The following is a 24,393-nucleotide window of genomic DNA, read 5'->3' on the forward strand; positions in this document are numbered from 1 at the left end:
TGGAGGAAATTAAGAAGCAGATCAAGGAGTTACTGGATAAAGGCTATATTCGCCCAAGTTCGTCACCTTGGGGATCACAGTACTTCTAGTGGAGAAGAAAGATGGATCACTAAGGATGGTTGTTGATTACAGAGGATTGAATGAAGTGACCATCAAAAACAAGTACCCACTGCCGATGATCAATGATTTGTTTGACCGCCTGCAAGGAGCTAAAGTATTTTCCAAGATCGATCTACGATCAGGATACCATCAGTTAAAGATTCGAGAGCAGGATATACCCAAGACGACATTTACCACCAGATATGGACTGTATGAGTATACCGTTATGTCATTTGGACTGACTAACGCACCGGCCTATTTCATGAACCTGATGAACAAAGTGTTTATGGAGTTTTTGGATAAGTTCGTCGTGGTGTTCATTGATGATATTTTAATCTTTTCCAAGGATGAAGAAGAGCATGAGGAGCATTTACGATTGGTACTTGAGAAGCTCAGAGAACATCAGTTATATGCCAAATTCAGCAAATGTGAGTTTTGGTTGAAGGAAGTTGGATTCCTTGGACATGTTATTTCTGGAGAAGGAATAGCAGTAGACCCTGCCAAGGTTGACACAGTGACAAGTTGGGAATCACCCACGACAGTTGGAGAAATCCGGAGTTTTCTTGGACTTGCAGGATACTACCGGAGATTTATCGAGAATTTCTCAAGGATTGCTAAGCCCATGACAGAGCTATTGAAGAAGGACACCAAATTTAATTGGACTGAGGAATCTGAAGCTAGTTTCCAGGAGTTAAAGAAACGATTGGTTACATCACCAGTGTTGATACTGCCAGATCAACGCAAGGACTATGAAGTTTATTGCGACGCTTCTCGTCGAGGACTTGGAGCAGTGCTTATGCAGGAAGGAAGAGTTGTTTCGTATGCTTCACGACAACTTAAACCCCATGAGAAGAATTATGCTACGCATGATTTGGAATTAGCAGCCGTGGTGCATGCATTGAAGACATGGAGACATTTTCTCATCGGAAACCATTGTGAGGTGTACACGGATCACAAGAGTTTGAAGTACATTTTCACGCAGAAGGAGTTAAATCTCAGACAGAGAAGATGGTTGGAGCTCATCAAAGACTATGATATGAGATTGCATTATCACCCTGGAAAGGCTAACGTAGTAGCAGACGCGTTGAGCCGCAAGAGTCATATCAGCACCATCAAGACAGGAGAGTTACCTCAGGAGTTAGCCGAGGACATACGTGAGCTATGTTTGGAGATAGTCCCAAGAGGCTATTTAGCGACATTGGAGATTCAGTCTACCTTGATGGAAAAGATCAGAGAAGCTCAGAAGACAGACAAGGAGATTGAAGAGCTAAAGGAGAAGATGAGCAAAGGAAAAGCTAAGGGATTTCGTGAGGATGAGCACGATACCTTATGGTTCGAGGACCGCGTATATGTGCCAAATGATCCGGAGATCAGGAAGTTGATTTTGCAAGAAGCCCATGATTCACCATACTCGATTCAACCAGGGAATACCAAGATGTATTTGGATTTGAAGAATACTTTCAGGTGGACCGGAATGAAGAAGGATATTGCGGAGTTTGTAGCAGTTTGTGATGTATGCCAGAGAGTAAAGGCAGAGCATCAGAAGCCAGCAGGATTGCTGCAGCCATTGCCGATACCCGAATGGAAGTGGGATAAAATAGGCATGGATTTTATCACAGGATTACCCAGGACTCGTTCAGGCTATGACTCGATATGGGTTGTAGTCGACCGTTTGACGAAAGTGGCTCATTTCATTCCAGTGAAGACCACTTACACCAGTGCTAAGTTGGCAAAGATATACATGACCAGGATAGTATGTTTGCATGGAGTTCCGAGGACCATTGTATCAGATAGAGGAACCCAATTTACCTCGAAGTTTTGGAAGCAGTTACATGAAACATTGGGAACCAGGCTGCAATTTAGTACAACATTTCACCCGCAGACAGATGGACAGACCGAGAGAGTCAACCAGATTTTGGAGGACATGTTGAGAGCATGTGCGCTAGATTATGGATCAAGTTGGGACGACAATTTGCCATATGCGGAGTTTTCTTATAACAACAGTTATCAAACCAGTTTGAAGATGGCCCCTTTCGAAGCTTTGTACGGAAGGAGGTGTAGAACACCATTGTTATGGGACGAAGTTGGAGACCGTCAGTTGTTTGGACCAGATTTGATTAAGGAGTCTGAACAGAAAGTGAAGTTGATTCGTGATAGGCTCAAGGTAGCCCAATCCAGGCAGAAGAGTTATGCTGATTCTAAACGCAAGGAGACAGTTCATGAAATCGGAGACAGAGTGTATCTTCGAGTATCACCCCTTCGAGGAGTGAAGCGCTTTGGAGTTAAAGGAAAGTTAGCACCTCGTTTTATTGGACCATACAGAGTGTTGGAACGTATGGGAGAAGTTGCCTACAAGCTGGAATTGCCCGAAGGATTGTCTGAAGTACATGATGTATTTCACGTTTCGCAGTTGAAGAAGTGCCACGCAGAGATGGCTGAAATACCGCTGAGAGATACTGTGCCACTGGAAGCGATTCAGTTGGAAAGTGATTTGACCTATGAGGAGAAGCCAGTTAAGATTCTCGAGTATGCCAGCCGAGTTACCCGCAGCAAGGTTATCAAGTTTTGCAAAGTTCAGTGGAGTCACCACACCGAAGATGAGGCCACCAGGGAGCGAGAGGAAGATCTACGGAAAAACCACTCCCACCTGTTTTCTAGCCAACCCGAATCTCGAGGGCGAGATTCATCTTAAGGGGGGTAGGTTTGTAACATCCCAAATTTTCAATTTGGAATGTTATACATAGATCATCATTGCATATCATGTTTTATTGCATTTTGACAAAATCCTCGATAAATCCTAAGCAACTCAAGGACCCTCGGAGAGAGTTGGGGATTTTCTCAAATTTTCTTATTTGATTTTTCAAACGAGGATTGGGATTTTAATTATTTTACTCTCCGGAAAAATATTTCATCTTTAAATAAACGAGAGGAGAAAATATGACTTCTCCGAAGACATTGAAATACTGGAGGAAAAATGTTAAAAACATTCTTTGGAATTTATTGGAATTTATTTGCAATTTTTATTGCATTTAAAAATATGCATGTTTTCAACATATTTATTTTTGATTTTAAAAATGTTCACCCTATTCTAGATTTTCTAACTAGACGGGGAAAATTTATTTCATATTTTTCTGATTTCTATTTATTTTTCTACGCAATATTTTCCGCGGATCATATTTAAAAAAAATACCGCGCCGCGCCGGCTGGGCCGAGCCCAACCGAGCCCGCCCGCGCTCTCCTTCTTCCCCACGTCGCCGCAGGAGTTCGGCCACGCCACGGAGCCCGCCGCCGCCTTGGTGCCCCCTCCCCCAAGCCTCTAGCCCCCCTCCATATATACCCCGCCCCCCCTCCGTTTTTCGCCACACCGCTGCCGTAGGAGCCGCCGCCGCCGCCGCATCCCGCGCCCGCCGCCGCCGCCTTTTCCTCGCCGCCCGCCCGCCGGAGCCGCCCCCGAGCCCCGCACCCCCGCCGCCCTCGCGCTGAGCCCGCACCCCGCCGGAGCCCCTCGCCGGAGCGAGCCCGTTCGTGTTGACCGGTTTTTGAAAAAAAAACCTTTTGTTTAAAAAAAACCTAGATCGGTTTTTTTTTCGGTTTTCTTATTTCGCGAGCGTTCATCGAACCGTTCGTTTTAACGAACGCGTTCGTCGGTTTTTCTCTGTTAACGAACGTCCGTTCTTTAACCATTCGTCTGTTTTTCTTTTCGTCGGATTTTCCCGTTATTTTCTCAGATCCGATTTCTGATCGAAACTTCGAATCTGTTTAACTTTTCGCTCGTTTATCGGAATCAGGTGATTCAAGCGCCTAGAGTTTCGTCTCGAAATTCTCTTTCCGTTTAATCTACGCAAACAAGTTTTTGCTACAGTAAAATTTGACCTAGATCCAGATTAGCAAACGAAGTTTCTTTCTTTCGCCGTTTGACTTTCGTTGCTTCTTTCGAGTTGATTCTTTTTGCAAACCGGAGTTCTTAAGTTGAACTTTCTGGTTGGATCTTTCTTTTGAGTTTTACCTGTGCATTAGATGAGTACTGATTGTATGCTTGTTTGTTTGCGATAGAGTACCCGGAGTGTGCCGCTTGTTACTTCGACTCGCTAGGTTTTGCGGATCATCAGCAAGGCCAGTAACACTTTGATCATACCCCGTTCATACCCAGTTTTATTGCATTAGATCTATTTCCTCAAACACATTGCATGGTTAGGATCTAATTAAATTGTGGGTATTGGGTAGTAGTTGAGGTAGTACCTATTACCTGTTTCATATATCAAACCCTCGGGAGTTACTTCTACGTTGCTTTTATTATTGCCATGCTATGCTCGTAGACGTGGATTGGGTTTGAGAGATATTCATGACAGATGTGAGTGTTTAATAAAGGTTTAACTTAAGGTGGCAACTAAAACTCACATCTGGGTGGATTGAGACACCTGGAGAACCCAGTGTTGTCTGTATGTATAAGGTCCGCCACCCAGGCTCAAAGGGATCATAAGATTGTTCATGCTAGAAACTTCCGTGTGCAGCCGCAAGCTATTATGGGCTCTAGCATAGCTGAGTAGGTTACAGGATCTCTTGAAGAGGTGGACTAGCAGATGTAGGGGAAAGTAGGTGTACCGGTCCATCCAGAGTAAAGAGTGACTGTTTCTGAAAGACTGTGTCTCGGTCATCTGTTTCTCAAACATCATGTAGTGCGAGAATCAAGCGGAGGCGATCGAGTCTTGCGGGAAAAGTGCACAAACCTCTGCATAGTGTACAAACTGATCATGATTAGCCGTGTCCCCGGTTATGGACAACTTGAGTATCTAGTACCTGGATTATCAATTGAATCTCATCACCGTGATACTTATAATTAATTTTGTTGGGTTAATGATGTTACTTAATTGGGATTGAGTTGGAGGTACCTTCTGAATGTTTCAACCACCATGATAGTTAAATAAAATTTATCCCTTTTGAAGTAGGATCAAATTGGCTTTTCGCAAAACTGTAACCATAGAGCTTTCCACCAGCCATATATGCATATAGTATAGCGTTATCATTGTTCATTGCTCTCCATGTGTTGCTTTGCCAGCATATTCTATGTGCTGACCCGTTTCGGGCTGCAACGTTTCATGTTGCAGACTTTTCAGACGACGAGTAAGGTGCCTTAGGTCGCGGTCTTATACTCAGTGATGCCGCTTGAGTTGATGGACTCATATATCTTCCAAGTCTTCCGCTGTTATCGTTATTAGATGGCCTTAAGCCATGTTTATTATACTTAATCTCTTCGAAGATATTCGATGTAATAAGTGTGTGATTGCTACTCTATTATAAATCCTCCATTTGTACTATGCGTGTCAGCATTACTGATCCAGGGATGACACTGGTGCACAGCAGCACATGCCATTTGAGGTATGGTCGCTACATTTTCGCGGTTCGTTTGGACATTTTTATGCATTAACTAAGTTTTCAATGCATTTATGTGCATAATTCAAATTTGAACTAGATGCACATGCTCCAGTGCATATAAATTGGTTGAAAAATCAAATATGTGTCCTTGGGTGCATGCTTAGGTCCCATGCAAGAAATGGGAATGAATATCAAATACCAGGGCACCGTTGATTGCCGGCAAAACATTGAGATGACTGGTTTTTAAATTCTAGTAAATCCAAAACTCGTCTGAAATTCATGAAACTTGGCATGCTGTCATGGAGCGCATCAACATGCCGTGGTAAATTTTTTGTCCCATTTGGGGTAGGTTTGGGTATATGCTTCTCACAAACCGGAGCGTCTCACAACAAGCATGATGGTTTTCGGTAGGGAACGTCCCACCTTTGGCGACGAAACGATATCCATTGCCTCTTATTGCTTTCAATTTTTTTCTCATGTGAACATAGAACAATTGGAGTGTTGTGTGAATTTTGTGATTTTTCGGGGTTCGTTTGGACATTTTTATGCATTAAATTGGTTTTCTAGCCATTTCAGGTGAACAATTCGAAATTAAATTACATGCACATGCTCCAGTGCATATAAATTGGTTGAAAATCAAATTTGTGTCCTTGGGTGCATGCTTAGGTCCCATGCAAGAAATGGGAATGAATTTCAAACACCAGGGCACCGTTGATTGCCGACAAAACATTGAGATGCCTGGTTTTTAAATTCTAGTAAATCCAAAACTCGTCTGAAATTCATGAAACTTGGAATGCTATCATGGTGCGGCATCAACACGCCGTAGTAAAATTTTTGTCCCATTTGGGGCAGGTTTGAGTATATGCTTTTCACAAACCGGAGCTTCTCACAACAAGCATGATGGTTTTCGGTAGGGAATGTCCCACCTTTGGGGACGAAACGATATCCGTTGCCTCTTATTGCTTTCAATTTTTTTTCTCGTTTCAACATAGAAGAACAGGAGTGTTGTGTGAATTTTTGTGATTTTTCGGGGTTCGTTTGGACATTTTTATGCATTAACTGAGTTTTCAATGCATTTATATGCATAATTCAAATTTGAACTACATGCAGATGCTCCAGTGCATATAAATTGGTTGAAAAATCAAATATGTGTCCTTGGGTGCATGCTTAGGTCCCATGCAAGAAACGGGAATGAATATCAAATACCAGGGCACCGTTGATTGCCGGCAAAACATTGAGATGACTGGTTTTTAAATTCTAGTAAATCCAAAACTCGTCTGAAATTCATGAAACTTGGCATGCTATCATGGAGCGCATCAACATGCCGTGGTAAAATTTTTGTCCCTTTTGGGGTAGGTTTGGGTATATGCTTCTCACAAACCGGAGCGTCTCACAACAAGCATGATGGTTTTCGGTAGGGAACGTCCCACCTTTGGCGACGAAACGATATCCATCGCCTCTTATTGCTTTCAATTTTTTTCTCACGCGAACATAGAACAATTGGAGTGTTGTGTGAATTTTTGTGATTTTTCGGGGTTCGTTTGGACATTTTTATGCATTAAATTGGTTTTCTAGCCATTTCAGGTGAACAATTCGAAATTAAACTACAAGCACATGCTCAAGTACATATAAATTGGTTGAAAATCAAATCTGTGTCCTTGGGTGCATGCTTAGGTCCCATGCAAGAAATGGGAATGAATTTCAAACACCAGGGCACTGTTGATTGCCGACAAAACATTGAGATGCCTGGTTTTTAAATTCTAGTAATCCGAAACTCGTTTGAAATTCATGAAACTTGGGATGCTATCATGGAGCGGCATCAACATGCTGTGGTAAATTTTTTGTCCCATTCGGGGCTGGTTTGGGTATATGCTTCTCAAAAACCGGAGCTTCTCACAACAAGCATAACGGTTTTCGGTAGGGAACGTCCCACCTTTGGGGACGAAGCGATATCCATTGATTCTTATTGCTTTCAAATTTTTTTCTCGTGTCAACGTAGAAGATCAGGAGTGTTGTGTGAATTTTCGTGAATTTTCGCGGTTCGTTTGGATATTTTTATGCATTAACTAAGTTTTCAATGCATTTATGTGCATAATTCAAATTTGAACTAGATGCACATGCTCCAGTGCATATAAATTGGTTGAAAAATCAAATATGTGTCCTTGGGTGCATGCTTAGGTCCCATGCAAGAAATGGGAATGAATTTCAAACACAGGGCACCATTGATTGCCGGTAAAACGTTGAGATGCTTGGTTTTAAATTCTAGTAAATCCAAAACTCGTCCGAAATTCATGAAACTTGGAATGCTATCATGCAGCGGCATCAACATGCCATGGTAAATTTTTTGTCCCACTTGGGGCCGGATTGGGTATATGCTTCTCACAAGCTGGAGCTTCTCACAACAAGCATGATGGTTTTCGGCAGGGAATGTCCCACCTTTGGGGATGAAACAATATCCATTGCCTCTTATTTCTTTCAGATTTTTTCTTGTGTCAATATAGAACAACAGGAGTGTTGTGTGAATTTTTGTGATTTTTCGGGGTTCGTTTGGACATTTTTATGCATTAACTGAGTTTTCAATGCATTTATGTGCATTATTCAAATTTTAACTACATGCACATGCTCCAGTGCATATAAATTGGTTGAAAAATCAAATATGTGTCCTTTGGTGCATGCTTAGGTCCCATGCAAGAAATGGGAATGAATTTCAAACACCAGGGCACCGTTGATTGCCGGCAAAACATTGAGATGACTGGTTTTTAAATTCTAGTAAATCCAAAACTCGTCTGAAATTGATGAAACTTGGCATGCTATCATGGAGCAGCATCAACTTGCCGTGGTACAAATTTTGTCCCATTTGGGGCAGGTTTGGGTATATGCTTCTCACAACAAGTATGATGGTTTTCGGTAGGGCACGTCCCACCTTTGGGGACGAAACGATATCCATTGCCTCTTATTACTGTCAAATTTTTTTCTCGTGACAACATAGAACAATAGGAGTGTTGTGTGAATTTTTGTGATTTTTCGGGGTTCGTTTGGACACTTTTATGCATTAACTGAGTTTTCAATTCATTTATTTGCATAATTCAAATTTGAACAGCATGCAGATGCTCTAGTGCATATAAATTGGTTGAAAAATCAAATATATGTCCTTGGGTGCATGCTTAGGTCCCATGCAAGAAATGGGAATGAATTTCGAACACCAGGGCACCGTTGATTGCCGACAAGACATTGAGATGATTGGTTTTTAAATTCTAGTAAATCCAAAACTTGTCTGAATTTCATGAAACTTGGCATGCTATCATGGAGCGGCATCAACATGCCGTGGTAAAAGTTTTGTCCCATTTGGGGCAGGTTTGGGTATATGCTTCTCACAAACCAGAGCTTCTCACAACAAGTATGATGATTTTTGGTAGGCCACGTCCCTCCTTTGGGGACGAAACGATATCCATTGCCTCTTATTGCTGTCAATTTTTTTCTCGTGGCAACATAGAACAACAGGAGTGTTGTGTGAATTTTTGTGATTTTTCGGGGTTCGTTTGGATATTTTTATGCACTAACTGAATTTTTCCATGCATTTATGTGCATAATTCAAATTTGAACTACATGCACATGCTGCAGTGCATATAAATTGGTTGAAAAATCAAATATGTTTCCTTGGGTGCATGCTTAGCTCCCATGCAAGAAATGGGAATGAATTTCGAACACCAGGGCACCGTTGATTGCCGGCAAAACATTGAGATGATTGGTTTTTAAATTCTAGTAAATCCAAAACTCGTCTGAAATTCATGAAACTTGGCATGCTATCATGGAGCGCATCAACAGGCCGTGGTAAATTTTTTGTCCCATTTGGGGTAGGTTTGGGTATATGCTTCTCACAAACCGGAGCGTCTCACAACAAGCATGATGGTTTTCGGTAGGGAACGTCCCACCTTTGGCGACGAAACGATATCCATTGCCTCTTATTGCTTTCCATTTTTTTTCTCATGTGAACATAGAACAATTGGAGTGTTTTGTGAATTTTTGTGATTTTTCGGGGTTCGTTTGGACATTTTTATGCATTAAATTGGTTTTCAATGCATTTATATGCATAATTCAAATCTGAACTACATGCAGATGCTCCAGTGCATATAAATTGGTTGAAAAATCAAATATGTGTCCTTGGGTGCATGCTTAGGTCCCATGCAAGAAATGGGAATGAATATCAAATACCAGGGCACCGTTGATTGCCGGCAAAACATTGAGATGACTGGTTTCTAAATTCTAGTAAATCCAAAACTCGTCTGAAATTCATGAAACTTGGCATGCTATCATGGAGCGCATCAACATGCCGTGGTAAAATTTTTGTCCCATTTGGGGTAGGTTTGGGTATATGCTTCTCACAAACCGGAGCGTCTCACAACAAGCATAATGGTTTTCGGTAGGGAACGTCCCACCTTTGGCGACGAAATGATATCCATTGCCTCTTATTGCTTTCAATTTTTTTCTCATGTGAACATAGAACAATTTGAGTGTTGTGTGAATTTTTGTGATTTTTCGGGGTTCGTTTGGACATTTTTATGCATTAAATTGGTTTTCTAGCCATTTCAGGTCAACAATTCGAAATTAAACTACATGCACATGCTCCGGTGCATATAAATTGGTTGAAAATCAAATCTGTGTCCTTGGGTGCATGCTTAGGTCCCATGCAAGAAATGGGAATGAATTTCAAACACCAGGGCACCGTTGATTGCCGACAAAACATTGAGATGCCTGGTTTTTAAATTCTAGTAAATCCGAAACTCGTCTGAAATTCATGAAACTTGGGATGCTATCATGGAGCGGCATCAACATGCTGTGGTAAAATTATTGTCCCATTCGGGGCTGGTTTGGGTATATGCTTCTCACAAACCGGAGCTTCTCACAACAAGCATGATGGTTTTCGGTAGGGAACGTCCCACCTTTGGGGACGAAACGATATCCATTGATTCTTATTGCTTTCAAATTTTTTTCTCGTGTCAACGTAGAAGATCAGGAGTGTTGTGTGAATTTTCGTGAATTTTCGCGGTTCGTTTGGACATTTTTATGCATTAACTAAGTTTTCAATGCATTTATGTGCATAATTCAAATTTGAACTAGATGCACATGCTCCAGTGCATATAAATTGGTTGAAAAATCAACTATGTGTCCTTGGGTGCATGCTTAGGTCCCATGCAAGAAATGGGAATGAATTTCAAACACAGGGCACCATTGATTGCCGGCAAAACATTGAGATGCCTGGTTTTAAATTCTAGTAAATCCAAAACTCGTCCGAAATTCATGAAACTTGGAATGCTATCATGGAGCGGCATCAACATGCCATGGTAAATTTTTTGTCCCACTTGGGGCCGGTTTGGGTATATGCTTCTCACAAGCCGGAGCTTCTCACAACAAGCATGATGGTGTTCGGCAGGGAATGTCCCACCTTTGGGGATGAAACGATATCCATTGCCTTTTATTGCTTTCAGATTTTTTCTTGTGTCAACATAGAACAACAGGAGTGTTGTGTGAATTTTTGTGATTTTTCGGGGTTCGTTTGGACATTTTTATGCATTAACTGAGTTTTCAATGCATTTATGTGCATTATTCAAATTTTAACTACATGCACATGCTCCGGTGCATATAAATTGGTTGAAAAATCAAATATGTGTCCTTTGGTGCATGCTTAGGTCCCATGCAAGAAATGGGAATGAATTTCAAACACCAGGGCACCGTTGATTGCCGGCAAAACATTGAGATGACTGGTTTTTAAATTCTAGTAAATCCAAAACTCGTCTGAAATTCATGAAACTTGGCATGCTATCATGGAGCAGCATCAACATGCCGTGGTACAAATTTTGTCCCATTTGGGGCAGGTTTGGGTATATGCTTCTCACAACAAGTATGATGGTTTTCGGTAGGGCACGTCCCACCTTTGGGGACGAAACGATATCCATTATCTCTTATTACTGTCAAATTTTTTTCTCATGACAACATAGAACAACAGGAGTGTTGTGTGAATTTTTGTGATTTTTCGGGGTTCGTTTGGACACTTTTATGCATTAACTGAGTTTTCAATGCATTTATGTGCATAATTCAAATTTGAACAGCATGCAGATGCTCTAGTGCATATAAATTGGTTGAAAAATCAAATATATGTCCTTGGGTGCATGCTTAGGTCCCATGCAAGAAATGGGAATGAATTTCAAACACCAGGGCACCATTGATTGCCGACAAGACATTGAGATGATTGGTTTTTAAATTCTAGTAAATCCAAAACTTGTCTGAATTTCATGAAACTTGGCATGCTATCATGGAGCGGCATCAACATGCCGTGGTAAAAGTTTTGTCCCATTTGGGGCAGGTTTGGGTATATGCTTCTCACAAACCGGAGCTTCTCACAACAAGTATGATGGTTTTCGGTAGGCCACGTCCCACCTTTGGGGACGAAACGATATCCATTGCCTCTTATTGCTGTCCATTTTTTTTCTCGTGACAACATAGACCAACAGGAGTGTTGTGTGAATTTTTGTGATTTTTCGGGGTTCGTTTGGACATTTTTATGCACTAACTGAATTTTTCCATGCATTTATGTGCATAATTCAAATTTGAACTACATGCACATGCTCCAGTGCATATAAATTGGTTGAAAAATCAAATATGTGTCCTTGGGTGCATGCTTAGGTCCCATGCAAGAAATGGGAATGAATTTCGAACACCAGGGCACCGTTGATTGCCGGCAAAACATTGAGATGACTGGTTTTTAAATTCTAGTAAATCCAAAACTCGTCTGAAATTCATGAAACTTGGCATGCTATCATGGAGCGCATCAACAGGCCGTGGTAAAATTTTTGTCCCATTTGGGGTAGGTTTGGGTATATGCTTCTCACAAACCGGAGCGTCTCACAACAAGCATGATGGTTTTCTGTAGGGAACGTCCCAGCTTTGGCGACGAAACGATATCCATTGCCTCTTATTGCTTTCAATTTTTTTCTCATGTGAACGTAGAACAATTGGAGTGTTGTGTGAATTTTTGTGATTTTTCGGGGTTCGTTTGGACATTTTTATGCATTAAATTGGTTTTCAATGCATTTATATGCATAATTCAAATCTGAACTACATGCAGATGCTCCGGTGCATATAAATTGGTTGAAAAATCAAATATGTGTCCTTGGGTGCATGCTTAGGTCCCATGCAAGAAATGGGAATGAATATCGAATACCAGGGCACCGTTGATTGCCGGCAAAACATTGAGATGACTGGTTTCTAAATTCTAGTAAATCCAAAACTCGTCTGAAATTCATGAAACTTGGCATGCTATCATGGAGCGCATCAACATGCCGTGGTAAAATTTTTGTCCCATTTGGGGTAGGTTTGGGTATATGCTTCTCACAAACCGGAGCGTCTCACAACAAGCATGATGGTTTTCGGTAGGGAACGTCCCAGCTTTGGTGACGAAACGATATCCATTGCCTCTTATTGCTTTCAATTTTTTTCTCATGTGAACATAGAACAATTTGAGTGTTGTGTGAATTTTTGTGATTTTTCGGGGTTCGTTTGGATATTTTTATGCATTAAATTGGTTTTCTAGACATTTCAGGTCAACAATTCGAAATTAAACTACATGCACATGCTCCGGTGCATATAAATTGGTTGAAAATCAAATCTGTGTCCTTGGGTGCATGCTTAGGTCCCATGCAAGAAATGGGAATGAATTTCAAACACCAGGGCACCGTTGATTGCCGACAAAACATTGAGATGCCTGGTTTTTAAATTCTAGTAAATCCGAAACTTGTCTGAAATTCATGAAACTTGGGATGCTATCATGGAGCGGCATCAACATGCTGTGGAAAAAATTTTGTCCCATTCGAGGCTGGTTTGGGTATATGCTTCTCACAAACCGGAGCTTCTCACAACAAGCATGATGGTTTTCGGTAGGGAACGTCCCACCTTTGGGGACGAAACGATATCCATTGATTCTTATTGCTTTCAAATTTTTTTCTCGTGTCAACGTAGAAGATCAGGAGTGTTGTGTGAATTTTCGTGAATTTTCGCGGTTCGTTTGGACATTTTTATGCATTAACTAAGTTTTCAATGCATTTATGTGCATAATTCAAATTTGAACTAGATGCACATGCTCCAGTGCATATAAATTGGTTGAAAAATCAACTATGTGTCCTTGGGTGCATGCTTAGGTCCCATGCAAGAAATGGGAATGAATTTCAAACACAGGGCACCATTGATTGCCGGCAAAACATTGAGATGCCTGGTTTTAAATTCTAGTAAATCCAAAACTCGTCCGAAATTCATGAAACTTGGAATGCTATCATGGAGCGGCATCAACATGCCATGGTAAATTTTTTGTCCCACTTGGGGCCGGTTTGGGTATATGCTTCTCACAAGCCGGAGCTTCTCACAGCAAGCATGATGGTGTTCGGCAGGGAATGTCCCACCTTTGGGGATGAAACGATATCCATTGCCTTTTATTGCTTTCAGATTTTTTCTTGTGTCAACATAGAACAACAGGAGTGTTGTGTGAATTTTTGTGATTTTTCGGGGTTCGTTTGGACATTTTTATGCATTAACTGAGTTTTCAATGCATTTATGTGCATTATTCAAATTTTAACTACATGCACATGCTCCGGTGCATATAAATTGGTTGAAAAATCAAATATGTGTCCTTTGGTGCATGCTTAGGTCCCATGCAAGAAATGGGAATGAATTTCAAACACCAGGACACCGTTGATTGCCGGCAAAACATTGAGATGACTGGTTTTTAAATTCTAGTAAATCCAAAACTCGTCTGAAATTCATGAAACTTGGCATGCTATCATGGAGCAGCATCAACATACCGTGGTACAAATTTTGTCCCATTTGGGGCAGGTTTGGGTATATGCTTCTCACAACAAGTATGATGGTTTTCGGTAGGGCACGTCCCACCTTTGGGGACGAAACGATATCCATTGCCTCTTATTACTGCCAAATTTTTTTCTCGTGACAACATAGAACAACAGGAGTGTTGTGTGAATTTTTGTGATTTTTCGGGGTTCGTTTGGACACTTTTATGCATTAACTGAGTTTTCAATGCATTTATGTGCATAATTCAAATTTGAACAGCATGCAGATGCTCTAGTGCATATAAATTGGTTGAAAAATCAAATATATGTCCTTGGGTGCATGCTTAGGTCCCATGCAAGAAATGGGAATGAATTTCGAACACCAGGGCACCGTTGATTGCTGACAAGACATTGAGATGATTGGTTTTTAAATTCTAGTAAATCCAAAACTTGTCTGAATTTCATGAAACTTGGCATGCTATCATGGAGCGGCATCAACATGCCGTGGTAAAAGTTTTGTCCCATTTGGGGCAGGTTTGGGTATATGCTTCTCACAAACCGGAGCTTCTCACAACAAGTATGATGGTTTTCGGTAGGCCACGTCCCACCTTTGGGGACGAAACGATATCCATTGCCTCTTATTGCTGTCAATTTTTTTCTCGTGACAACATAGAACAACAGGAGTGTTGTGTGAATTTTTGTGATTTTTCGGAGTTCGTTTGGACATTTTTATGCACTAACTGAGTTTTTCCATGCATTTATGTGCATAATTCAAATTTGAACTACATGCACATGCTCCAGTGCATATAAATGGGTTGAAAAATCAAATATGTGTCCTTGGGTGCATGCTTAGCTCCCATGCAAGAAATGGGAATGAATTTCGAACACCAGGGCACAGTTGATTGCCGGCAAAACATTGAGATGACTGGTTTTTAAATTCTAGTAAATCCAAAACTCGTCTGAAATTCATGAAACTTGGCATGCTATCATGGAGCGCATCAACAGGCCGTGGTAAAATTTTTGTCCCATTTGGGGTAGGTTTGGGTATATGCTTCTCACAAACCGGAGCGTCTCACAACAAGCATGATGGTTTTCGGTGGGGAACGTCCCAGCTTTGGCGACGAAACGATATCCATTGCCTCTTATTGCTTTCAATTTTTTTCTCATGTGAACATAGAACAATTGGAGTGTTGTGTGAATTTTTGTGATTTTTCAGGGTTCGTTTGGACATTTTTATGCATTAAATTGGTTTTCAATGCATTTATATGCATAATTCAAATCTGAACTACATGCAGATGCTCCAGTGCATATAAATTGGTTGAAAAATCAAATATGTGTCCTTGGGTGCATGCTTAGGTCCCATGCAAGAAATGGGAATGAATATCAAATACTAGGGCACCGTTGATTGCCGGCAAAACATTGAGATGACTGGTTTCTAAATTCTAGTAAATCCAAAACTCGTCTGAAATTCATGAAACTTGGCATGCTATCATGGAGCGCATCAACATGCCGTGGTAAATTTTTTGTCCCATTTTTGGTAGGTTTGGGGATATGCTTCTCACAAACCGGAGCGTCTCACAACAAGCATGATGGTTTTCGGTAGGGAACGTCCCACCTTTGGCAACGAAACGATATCCATTGCCTCTTATTTCTTTCAATTTTTTTCTCATGTGAACATAGAACAATTGGAGTGTTGTGTGAATTTTGTGATTTTTCGGGGTTCGTTTGGACATTTTAAGCTTTAAATTGGTTTTCTAGCCATTTCAGGTCAACAATTCGAAATTAAACTACATGCACATGCTCCGGTGCATATAAATTGGTTGAAAATCAAATCTGTGTCCTTGGGTGCATGCTTAGGTCCCATGCAAGAAATGGGAATGAATTTCAGACACCAGGGCACCGTTGATTGCCGACAAAACATTGAGATGCCTGGTTTTTAAATTCTAGTAAATCCAAAACTCGTCTGTAATTCATGAAACTTCGGATGCTATCATGGAGCGGCATCAACATGCTGTGGTAAAAATTTTGTCCCACTCGGGGCTGGTTTGGGTATATGCTTCTCACAAACCGGAGCTTCTCACAACAAGCAAGATGGTTTTCGGTAGGGAACGTCCCACCTTTGGGGACGAAACGATATCCATTGATTCTTATTGCTTTCAAAAAATTTTCTCATGTCAACGTAGAAGATCAGGAGTGTTGTGTGAATTTTCGTGAATTTTCGCGGTTCGTTTGGACATTTTTATGCATTAACTAAGTTTTCAATGCATTTATGTGCATAATTCAAATTTGAACTAGATGCACATGCTCCAGTGCATATAAATTGGTTGAAAAGTCAAATATGTGTCCTTCGGTGCATGCTTAGGTCCCATGCAAGAAATGGGAATGAATTTCAAACACCAGGGCACCATTGATTGCCGGCAAAACATTGAGATGCCTGGTTTTAAATTCTAGTAAATCCAAAACTCGTCTGAAATTCAAGAATCTTGGAATGCTATCATGGAGCGACATCAACATGCCATGGTAAAAATTTTGACCCACTTGGGGCCGGTTTGGTTATATGCTTCTCACAGGCCGGAGCTTCTCACAACAAGCATGATGGTTTTCGGTAGGGAATGTCCCACCTTTGGGGATGAAACGATATCCATTGCCTCTTATTGCTTTCAATTTTTTCTTGTGTCAACATAGAACAACAGGAGTGTTGTGTGAATTTTTGTGATTTTTTAGGGTTCGTTTGGACATTTTTATGCATTAACTGAGTTTTCAATCCATTTATGTGCATTATTCAAATTTTAACTACATGCACATGCTCCGGTGCATATAAATTGGTTGAAAAATCAAATATGTATCCTTTGGTGCATGCTTAGGTCCCATGCAAGAAATGGGAATGAATTTCAAACACCAGGGCACCGTTGATTGCCGGCAAAACATTGAGATGACTGGTTTTTAAATTCTAGTAAATCCAAAACTCGTCTGAAATTCATGAAACTTGGCATGCTATCATGGAGCAGCATCAACATGCCGTGGTACAAATTTTGTCCCATTTGGGGCAGGTTTGGGTTTATGCTTCTCACAAACCGGAGCTTCTCACAACAAGTATGATGGTTTTCGGTAGGGCACGTCCCACCTTTGGGGACGAAACGATATCCATTGCCTCTTATTGCTGTCAATTTTATTTCTCATGTCAACATAGAACAAGAGGAGTGTTGTGTGAATTTTTGTGATTTTTCGGGGTTTGTTTGGACACTTTTATGCATTAACTGAGTTTTCAATGCATTTATGTGCATAATTCAAATTTGAACAGCATGCAGATGCTCCAGTGCATATAAATTGGTTGAAAAATCAAATATGTGTCCTTGGGTGCATGCTTAGGTCCCATGCAAGAAATGGGAATGAATTTCAAACACTAGGGCACCGTTGATTGCCGACAAGACATTGAGATGACTGGTTTTTAAATTCTAGTAAATCCAAAACTTGTCTGAATTTCATGAAACTTGGCATGCTATCATGGAGCGGCATCAACATGCTGTGGTAAAAGTTTTGTCCCATTTGGGGTAGGTTCGGGTATATGCTTCTCACAAACCGGAGCCTCTCACAACAAGCATGATGGTTTTCGGTAGGGAACGTCCCACCTTTGGCGACGAAACGATATCCATTGCCTCTTATTGCTTTCAATTTTTTTCTCATGTGAACATAGAACAACAGGAGTGTTGTGTGAATTTTTGTGATTTTTCGGGGTTCGTTTTGACGTTTTTATGCATTAAATTGGTTTTCTAGCCATTTCAGGTGAACAATTCGAAATTAAACTACATGCACATGCTCCAGTGCATATAAATTGGTTGAAAATCAAATCTGTGTCCTTGGGTGCATGCTTAGGTCCCATGCAAGAAATGGGAATGAATTTCATACACCAGGGCACTGTTGATTGCTGGCAAAACTTTGAGATGCCTGGTTTTTAAATTCTAGTAAATCCAAAACTCGTGTGAAATTCATGAAACTTGGCATGCTATCATGGAGCAGCATCAACATGCCGTGGTACAAATTTTGTCCTATTTGCGGCGGGTTTGGGTATATGCTTCTCACAAACCGGAGCTTCTCACAACAAGTATGATGGATTTCGGTAGGGCACGTCCCACCTTTGGGGACGAAACGATATCCATTGCCTCTTATTGCTGTCAAGTTGTGTGAATTTTTGTGATTTTTCGGGGTTCGTTTGGACACTTTTATGCATTAACTGAGTTTTCAATGCATATATGTGCATAATTCAAATTTGAACTGCATGCACATGCTCCAGTGCATATAAATTGGATGAAAAATCAAATATGTCTCTTTGGGTGCATGCTTAGGTCCCATGGAAGAAATGGGAATGAATTTCGAACACCAGGGCACCGTTGATTGCCGGCAAGACATTGAGATGACTGGTTTTTAAATTCTAGTAAATCCAAAACTTGTCTGAAATTCATGAAACTTGGCATGCTATCATGGAGCGGCATCAACATGCCGTGGTAAAAGTTTTGTCCCATTTGGGGCAGGTTTGGGTATATGCTTCTCACAAACCGGAGCTTCTCACAAAAAGCATGATGGTTTTCGGTAGGGAACGTCGCACCTTTGGGGACGAAGCGATATCCATTGCCTCTTATTGCTTTCAAAAAATTTTCTCGTCTCAACATAGAACAACAAGAGTGTTGTGTGAATTTTTGTGATTTTTCGGGGTTCGTTTGGACATTTTTATGCATTAACTGAGTTTTCAATGCATTTATATGCATAATTCAAATTTGAACTACATGCACATGCTCCAGTGCATATAAATTGGTTGAAAAATCAAATATGTGTCCTTGGGTGCATGCTTAGGTCCCATGCAAGAAATGGGAATGAATTTCAAACACCAGGGCACCGTTGATTGCCGGCAAAACATTGAGATGACTGGTTTTTAAATTCTAGTAAATCCAAAACTCGTCTGAATTTCATGAAACTTGGCATGCTATCATGGAGCAGCATCAACATGTCGTGGTACAAATTTTGTCCCATTTGGGGCGGGTTTGGGTATATGCTTCTCACAAACCGGAGGTTCTCACAACAAGCATGATTGTTTTCGGTAGGGAACGTCCCACATTTGGGAACGAAACGATATCCGTTGATTCTTATTGCTTTCACATTTTTTTCTCGTGTCAACTTAGAAGATCAGGAGTGTTGTGTGAATTTTCGTGAATTTTCGGGGTTCGTTTGGACATTTTTATGCATTAACTAAGTTTTCAATGCATTTATGTGCATAATTCAAATTTGAACTAGATGCACATGCTCCAGTGCATATAAATTGGTTGAAAAATCAAATCTGTGTCCTTGGGTGCATGCTTAGGTCCCATGCAAGAAATGGGAATGAATTTCAAACACCAGGGCACCGTTGATTGCCGGCAAAACATGGAGATGCCTAGTTTTTAAATTCTAGTAAATCCAAAACTCGTCTGAAATTCATGAAACTTGGCATGCTATCATGGCGGCATCAACATGCCGTGGTACAAATTTTGTCCCATTTGGGGCAGGTTTGGGTATATGCTTCTCACAAAATGGAGCTTCTCACAACAATCATGATTGTTATCGGTAGGGGACGTCCCACATTTGGGGACGAAACGATATCCATTGCCTCTTATTGCTTTCAAATTTTTTTCTCGTGTCAACATAGAAGATCAGGAGTGTTGTGTGATTTTTTGTGATTTTTGGGGTTCGTTTGGACATTTTATGCATTAACTAAGATTTCAATGCATTTATGTGCATAATTCAAATTTGAACTACATGCACATGCTCCAGTGCATATAAATTGGTTGAAAAATCAAATATGTGTCCTTGGGTACATGCTTAGGTCCCATGAAAGAAATGGGAATGAATTTCAAACACCAGGGCACCGTTGATGGCCGGCAAAACATTGAGATGCCTGGTTTTTAAATTCTAGTAAATCCAAAACTCGTCTGAAATTCATGAAACTTGGCATGCTATCATGGAATGGCACCCGAAATGTTGTGGTATTTTCCATGTCCATTTTGAGTGAAGGCGCACTCGAATAATGACAGCCAACAAAGGCATTTTGAAAAAATAGCTACCACTTCAATATCTCAAACGTTTGTATAATTCAAACCGTGTGCGTTCTGTTAACCATTCAGGTGACGCCATGTGTTTTAGTTTTAATGGCTGTAGGAGGTGCCGTGCGGACAGCTGCTTGACCTTGACTGAACGGGAGGCATGCGAGCGCCGTCCGGTGCGCAGGCTAACTGAGAGGCGTGCAAGCTGTCCTCGAATGCACAGGCTCACCGGGAAGCGTGCGAGCTGTACGCTGAGCAGGCTCACTGGGAAGCGAGCCCTTTGACTTCCATGGCCGCCCGCCTTGCTCACATCCTCTCCATTAATGGCACCCACACCGCAATTTAATTCGCTTTTTAAATATAAAACACTCATCGCAAACGTTTTAGTTAGAACACCCGTATGCAAACTGACAGCTTCCCCAGGAAGCCAAGAGAAAATGTGCCGAGCAGGATTTCTGCAGCTCTTGATAGCAAACGTTTTAGATAGAACACCCATATGCAAGGTGAGAGCAGCGCAGGATTTGTGCATCCCTTCAACGCAAACGGTTGTTTTGGATGACCCGTGTGCAACCACGTGCAAACAATTTGGTAGGATTTGTCAATCCTTGTAACACTGCGATTTGTCAAAATATGAAGCTAAAAATCACTACCAGTATCTAATTTTTACAACTAAAATTCAGTAGCATAGATTTCATTCATAGATTAAGCAGTCGATCTTAATTTATACAAACAGTTCAACTCGACAACTGAACCGACCAAAGTTTTCCCCAATTGTTGCAAACCACGTACTGAAATAGCTAGTTCAACTATATATACAAGCTAATTTTAAGTACGTTGTACAGTTCCACCACATCTATTGTAGCGACCAGACCTCAACCAGTCTGATATCTGTGCATTAGTGTCATCCCTGGATCGGTAATGCTGACACGCACAGTACTTGAAGGATTTATAACAGAGTAGCAATCACACACTTATTACATCGAATGTCTCAAAAGAGAACTTATTACAATAAATATGGCTTAAGGCCATTTAATACGATAACAGCGGAAGGCTTGGAAGATAAAGTGAGTCCATCAACTCCAACGGCATCACGGAGTGAAAGACCACGACCTAAGGCTCCTTACTCGTCGTCTGAAAAGTCTGCAACATGATACGTTGCAGCCCGAAAATGAATAATCTTATGAATAATCTTATGATCCCTTTGAGCCTGGGTGGCAGTCCACAGGAGAATCACACGGTACCCTGGGATTTCCAAAAATACAGGCAACACTGAGTTCCCCAGGTGCCTCAATCCACCCAGATGTGTATTAAAGTTGCCACCTTAAGTTGAACCATTAAGTAACAATCTCACATCTGTCATGAATACACTCAAACCCAATCCACGTCTACGAGCATAGCATAGCAATATAAGCAATGTAGAAGTAACTCCCATAGGTTTGATAATAAACAGGTGAATAGGTACTACCTCATCTACTTCCCAAACCCACAATTTAATCAGATCCTAACCATGCAATTGTTTGAGGATTGATCTAATGCAATAGAACTGGGTAGTAAAGAGGTATGATCAAAGTGTTACCTGCCTTGCTGATGATCCGCGAAACCTAGAGACTCGTAGTAGCACGCTTCCCACTCCGGGTACTCCATCGCAAACAGACAAGCATACAATAAGCAATCAAGCAATATGCACGGGTAAAACTCAAATAAGAAGATCTAACCAGAAAGTTCAACTTAAGAACTCCGGTTTGCAAAAAGAATCAAATCGAACGAAGCAACGAAACTCAAACGGCGAAAGAAACAAGCTTCATATACTAATCTGGACTAAATTCAAATTTTACAGCAGCACAAACTTGTTGAAGTTGCTTAAACAGAAAAAGGGCTTCGAGATGAAACTCTAGGGGCTTGAATCGTCTGATTCCGATAAACGAGCGAAAAGATAAACTAAAACGAAAATCGGATCAGAAATCACGATCGAAAAATAATCGCGGAAAATCCGAGAAAAAGAAAAACTGACGAACAGGCTAACGAACGAACGTTCGCTGTCTGCGGCTAAACAGTGAAAACCGTTCGTTAAAACGAACTAATGAACGGGCGTTCGGTAAATAACTAAACCGAAAAAATCGATCTAAAATAAAAAACACATCTAGGGTTTCGAAAAAAACCGATCGGTTTTCTTGCGAAAACCGAGGCGGCGACAGCTACCTCCGGCGAGGTCCGGCAAGGCGACGGTGGCGGCGAGCGGCTCCGGCGGCTTGGTCGGGCGGCGGCGAGGCGGCGTCCGGCGGCGGGGTCGGCTCCGGCGGCGGGGCTGGCGCGTCTAGGGTTTCGGCGGAGTCGGGCTGGTGGGCTGCGGCCTCGGACTTGGCGGCTTGTAAAGCCCCCCACCCCCCCCCCCCGGGCGGAGTCCCGGGCGGTTACGGCCCAAAGTCGGTTTCTCCTCTCTTTTTTTAATTATTCCGCGCAGAAAAACGAATAAAAGAAATACTAAACGGACTCAAAAAATCCTGAAATAAAATTTCCCCGTCCTCTAAAAATCTACCGGACAAAGTGAACATTTATTTGGTACTCTAATGCAATTTTGAAAAACATATATTTTTCCTAATTCAAATAAAATAGCGATACAACTCCGAATAAAATTCTTATTTGATTTTAATATTAAATCTCCAATATTTCTTTATTTTGAGGAAGTCATTTTTTCCTCTCTCTTTTATTTTCATTGAAGAAATATTCGAAGAGAAAATAATTAAAATCAAACGATCCTCTTTTCAAAATTTGAGAAAACTCAAATATGAAAATAACGAAATTCCCAACTCTCTCCGTGGGTCCTTGAGTTGCGTAGAATCTCTAGGATCAATGCAATAAAACATGATATGCAATGATGATCTAATGTATAACATTCCAAATTGAAAATTTGGGATGTTACAAACCTACCCCCCTTAAGATGAATCTCGCCCTCGAGATTCGGGTTGGCTAGAAAATAGGTGAGATTGATCCTTCCGTAGGTCTTCCACGCGGTCCCACGTGGCTTCATCTTCGGTATGGTGACTCCACTGAACCTTGCAAAACTTGATAACTTTGCTGCGTGTGACTCGGCTGGCAAACTCAAGAGTCTTTACTGGCTTCTCCTCGTAGATCAAATCGCTATCCAACTGTATCGCTTCCAGTGGCACTGTATCTCTCAGAGGAATATCAGCCATCTCCATCTGGCACTTCTTCAACTGAGAAACGTGGAACACATTGTGAACTCCTGACAATCCTTCGGGCAATTCCAACTTGTAAGCAACTTCTCCCATACGTTCCAAAACTTTGTATGGTCCCACAAAACATGGTGCTAACTTTCCCTTAACTCTAAAACGCTTCACTCCTCGGAGTGGTGATACACGAAGATACACTCTGTCTCCAACTTCGTAAACTGTCTCATTGCATTTAGAATCTGCATAACTCTTCTGTCTGAACTGGGCTACCTTGAGTCTATCGTGAATCAGCTTAACCTTCTCTTCAGACTCTTTAATCAAATCTGGTCCAAACAACTGTCGGTCTGCAACTTCATCCCACAACAATGGTGTTTTGCACCTCCTTCCGTACAATGCTTCGAAAGGGGCCATCTTCAAACTGGCTTGATAGCTGTTGTTGGAAGAGAACTCTGCATAAGGCAAATTGTTGTCCCAACTAGATCCATAGTCTAGCGCACAAGCTCTCAACATGTCCTCCAGAATCTGATTGACTCTCTTAGTCTGTCCATTCGACTGCGGGTGAAAAGCTGTACTGAACTCTAGCCTGGTTCCCAAAGTTTCATGCAACTGATTCCAAAACTTTGAGGTAAACTAGGTTCCTCTATCTGATACAATGGTCCTCGGAACTCAATGCAAACATACGATCCTGGTCATGTATATCTTTGCCAACTTAGCACTGGTGTAAGTGGTTTTCACTAGGATGAAATGCGCTACCTTCGTCAGACGATTGACTACAACCCATATCGAGTCATAGCCTGAACGAGTCCTGGGCAATCCCGTGATAAA

Source organism: Aegilops tauschii, chromosome 1, assembly GCF_002575655.3.
Source record: "Aegilops tauschii subsp. strangulata cultivar AL8/78 chromosome 1, Aet v6.0, whole genome shotgun sequence".
Lineage (NCBI taxonomy): Eukaryota > Viridiplantae > Streptophyta > Magnoliopsida > Poales > Poaceae > Aegilops > Aegilops tauschii.